The sequence below is a fragment of the Octopus bimaculoides genome, chromosome 12, assembly GCF_001194135.2.
Source record: "Octopus bimaculoides isolate UCB-OBI-ISO-001 chromosome 12, ASM119413v2, whole genome shotgun sequence".
Lineage (NCBI taxonomy): Eukaryota > Metazoa > Mollusca > Cephalopoda > Octopoda > Octopodidae > Octopus > Octopus bimaculoides.
The window spans coordinates 6,068,542-6,073,444 of NC_068992.1; the positions used below are offsets into that span (position 1 = coordinate 6,068,542).

At 35.6% G+C, this 4,903-nt stretch overlaps 1 long non-coding RNA gene across 2 annotated transcripts in view; it reads right to left on the reverse strand.

Moving 5' to 3' along the window:
* Positions 1–409: 409 nt before the first annotated feature.
* LOC106868247 (uncharacterized) overlaps positions 410–4,903 on the reverse strand; it is a 28,494-nt gene continuing 24,000 nt past the window's right edge. Inside the window, exons 3-4 of one of the 2 annotated variants that reach the window (XR_001409250.2) lie at positions 3,253–3,767; positions 410–740 (exon numbers count right to left, since the gene is read on the reverse strand). This is a non-coding gene — a long non-coding RNA (uncharacterized LOC106868247). The remainder of the gene's footprint in view (positions 741–3,252; positions 3,768–4,903) is intronic. The other variant, XR_001409251.2, reaches the window with a different exon arrangement.

Here is a 4,903-nt window from a genome sequence, read left to right on the forward strand (position 1 = left end):
TTTAGAAACTGATTATTCTGTCCATGTCTTCGTTTTTATTGTATTTATGAACTATTTGTCAATCCCAAAATATAGCTCAGAATCCAATATGAAAATTATATCGCATTGTAACAAACGTAAATATTTTGAAAACCTTTACTAATTATGGAATCATATATTGGCATTACATATAATAATTAATTTTAAGTAGCTGTTATACGGATTTACTCACTTACAAAATTAATAAGAAGATCAAATGGAGATAATGAAGCTCCATTAAAATTTCTACTTTGATCTCAAATTTAATCTAGTTCACTTGAAATGTGCCGGTGCAATTCTCTGACATCACTTGAAGAACATTTTGTATTCCAACATGACTGCCAAATAATTTAAGGCACTTAACAATCCGTAAAATGGGAATCATGCCATATGAATTTTTAATATTTATTCCATTTCAAAGTTTTTCATAGTTTTCATCAATTGTCAATACACATCAGTTCATCTGTCACCTTTTAATTCCATCAGGATTCTTGCAGAGCCTCAAATATTCGTTGTTCTGTTCGCTAGATATTCATGCATGTCAGCTATCAGTCAGCAAGTGATTGGCATGTAGATACTTACTTCTATCCGACACTCTATTTTCTGTATCGCATCTTCATTTTTGAAATAACATCCAAGTCTGATGTAGACCATCTTTCCGAGAGAAAAGCAGTCTACGAAGAAATTACATATTCGAAGACATGAAACCAGATAGTGTGTATCTGTAAAAGCAAAAATAAAATAAGCAAGATGGTTAAGGCTGGAATACCTATTGATCACATGTACGGTTGCTGACAATAGCTGTCCTCATGCTATATAACCACAACATCAAAACACGCTAAAACCCTGTTACCTTCCACTCAAGTGATCACAAGTTACCTTCTGGCTTTCAAATGTAAATTTATAACTTCTAACTGAAAGCCTTGTGTTTGACATATGTCACATGATTTCCCATTCAGTGTTTTCATTCCTATTTTGAGAACGATAATTAAGGGATTCTGCTTTGCTTGTTTGACTTTATACATTACGAAACTCCCATGAAATATCGCCCCTTATGTACAAGGAGCTGTAATGGATATGACTGCCACGGGTTTGGTCCAAGATTTGCTGGCGTGATCAGAGTGTACCTTAGGCAAATGGAGTCGTACTTGTGTGGTAAGAAACATGATTCCAAATCACATAGTTCCACGTTCAATCCCACGGGATGGCACCTTAGACAAGTGTCTTCTACAATAGCCTCGGGCTGACCAAAACCTTGTGAGCGGATTTGGTAGATGAAACTGAAAGAAGGCCGTCGTATATGTAAGTGTGTATTCGTGTGTTGTGTGTGTGTGTGTGTGTGTGTGTGTGTGTGTGTGTGTGTGTGTGTGTGTGTGTGTGTGTGTGTGTGTGTATGTACTCTGATTGTCAACTAGTGTTGTCCTGTTAACATACCCATAACCTAACGGTTCAGTAAAAGGGGTTGATAGAATGAGTACTGGGATCGATTGAAGGTGTTGCCCCAGCATGGCCGCTGTCTAATGAGAGAAACAAAAGAAAGATAAAAGAAATACTCGAATTTTATTAAATATTTAACTAACACACGAGCCTACTGCTCCATTAGAATACATCTTATTCCAATTTGTCCAGCACTTAAGCAATATTACAAACTTATCGCCGCTGAAGAAGATGGCAGTCCATCGGAGAATTAAACTGAAAGCATGGCTGAAAGGTAGCTGAGTGGAATGAATTAAATTTAAATAAAGTCCATGCCTCGAGAATCGAAACCCGGAACTAACGGTCATAAACCAAACACTCAGAACACTACAACTCAAGCTTTCATATACATTCCTTACACATGGTGGAGTAATAATTCAGTTCAGGTAAGCACACTTGCAATAGGCAATACTTTTCGCATTTGGAATTAGAGCAATTTATCTGCTTGCGTCCAGTTTTTTTTTCATACGATTTCTTTTTTATTTAGCCTTTGCAAAGTAACGTCTGGCAGATGTATTATGAAATATGCTTCAACTTAAAACACTCCCTTTGCTCTTATAATTCATCTTCCACTAAAATGTTCAATAGTTCCTATTTTATGTAAGGTACAGCCATAAGATATTGAAGAGTGTCTTGCAGTTTTTGTTAGACGTTTCAGGTAGTATTGCACCATATAACGGTGGTGTCAGTTCTAGAATGAAGACCATTTTCGGTAAGATATTTAGTTCTACTTCATACAATGCTTTTTGTGAATTTGCTACATAACTATTCTGAAAATCATGAAAATTTTCTGAGAACTCTTTATTTCATCCTGATGTTCTGGTGCTTTTGTATTTCTTCCCTTGTGGTGCCTTTATTTCTCTTTGGGGATGAAGGTTACACTTCTCTCGCTCTCCCTACCTTCATTCTAACTGCCTAACATTCTCCGTTTCTCAACCTCTCTCTCTCTCTCTCTCTCTCTCTCTCTCTCTCTCTCTCTCTCTCTCTCTCTCTCTCTCTCTCTCACTCACTCTATCTCTCCCTCTCTTCTTTCTCCTTTCCTATACCTGGCTGTTATTTTATAGAATTGGCAAGTCTTATCAAATTGTTTGCAGTTATTTTCTTTTATTTCTTTTCTGTCATCGGCTATCGCTATGTTGCAAATGCCCATTTTCCTGAATATATTGGATTTATCTTGCATATTTTCGGAATAATTTGGATCAAAATTAGATATAGACTTTCTATGTCAAGTGATATAACGAATGTGACAACACAGGAACTTTTGTTCAGACTTCTCTCTACTCTAATACTTAAGCGTTCAATAGATTTGGAGCGACTACCACCAAGTAATTTCATAGCAAATTCAATAAAGCATTCATAAAAATGCTTGTAAAAGACAATTGATAGTATTTACATACAAAGCGTGGTCTCGACTCTGACCCTGCATACAACGCTGAACAAGTTATCTATTAATGTTTTCATAATGTTCATCCCGATTTTTGCTGCAAATCAGTTCTGACAATAAGGCCTATTAGTCGTTCGAATATGGTAGGACTCTGTTTTATTTTATCTACAAATATTTACCTTATGTATTATTTTTCATTTAAGATAACAGGGTATGATCGGCGGTTAGTCTTTCTAAAAGTCTAAATGACTACGAAATGACTCCTCTGCTCATTGAGGAAAATAATATGTGTTTACAGTATCTGTGGGCTAATAGCATTAGGGATATGATCAGTACAATAAACAGTCAGTACGGAAGTTTAAACAAAATCTTACCCCATTAATTCAGTCTATCGCTGTCGATAACAAAGTTTTCTAATGTACGTTTGAACATCATGGACAGACATATTTCCTACAGCGTGACTTATTTTTTTAAGAAGTCGAAGTAATCTATGGATATATCTGTTCCTGCAAAGCTCTTTCTATCAATTTTAATACCAAGAATCTATACAGAGGTTGGCTTTTTGATGAGTGTTGTCACGTCGGAAGACCTAGTGAGATGAGGGTGCTTGACTTCAGTGTTCATGTTTCCAAGTTAGCAATTATAAAGAATCTGATTCTTTCATTTATTAATCCTGGAGTATATATTTTTAGAATAATATACCACCATACACAGATCGCTGTTTTTATTGTGAGCTTCTCTATATATCACACATCCAAGTTAAGAAAAGCTATCCTGCGACGCAGTAGTTACGGCTGGAATGACTTTTATGGTAATTCTGCTCGTGTCTTCGGTTGTTCATCTGGTTGGGTGGCGTCCAAGTGAGTATCCGGGAACTTGTACTTATGGCCTTTTATATATGCAAATGAATGGAAAAGAAATATCGAATGGAAATGAAATATCATTAATAGACACGTATGTAGGTGGATACCATTGTATGTCAAGTTTAATCATTTAGGGTACAGATAAAAACCATGCTAATTTATGTTAAACTGCTTTGTCGATTTAGCTAACAAAGCTTGACTCGAAATAAAGTTCAATATAATCTCTTCTCCAAGCAATAAGGACTGTAATATTAAGAAATATATGATATGTGGAAGGGCGATTAGTGATGCATTAAATATTTATAAATTCTATCCAAGGATTATTGATAGAGAGATAGATAGATATATATATATGTATATATATATATAAATATATATATGCACGCGCGCGCTCGTGTGTATACAACGGCTTCTTTCAGTTTCCCGCAATGAAATCCATTCCCAATGCCTACGTCGTCCTACAGTTATAGCAGAAGTAGTATAACCAATGTGCTGGGTACTGTCAGCTAATGCTTAGGGAATATTACCCATTTATTCCAACGAAAGGTACTGATAAGAATGGCGCAGTCTTTCAAGAGTATGGTATTAGATACATTACAAGCAACATTTCAGAAGCTCGAAAACGAGTTGAAGGAATCGAATCTCTGGAATATATTGCACATAGCACTGATCTCAATCCAATAAAATACATATTGGAACAACTAGATGCAATGTTGTGAGATGTTCGTCAAATATTCAATGAAAGCAATGTTCGAAGAGAAAAGGAAAAGCAGGCGTCAGTCTATTATTCACAATATATTGAAATCCGTGTTTAAGGAAGTGAAAGCTATAATAATATTAGATAAGGGAGCGGCTACAGAATCCTGTGACAAACTTACGTTCAGTTTTTCATTACGTTATTAGAAGTGAAAATAACGTTGTATTTTATGACACTGGCAAGAAATGTATATATTGAAATAATTTTACACAAGTTCTGATTTGAAAGCTTGTGTTAAAATTAATATATTTAAAACTGGAAGAAGTCATACATAAACCCACATTCCTGGTGTTCGTACTCAACATCTTCTTGTTTGTTCCCCAAACTATTTCTCTCTCTCTCTCTCTTTCTCTCTCTCTCTCTCTCTCTCTCTCTCTCTCTCTCTCTCTCTCTCTCTCTCTCTCT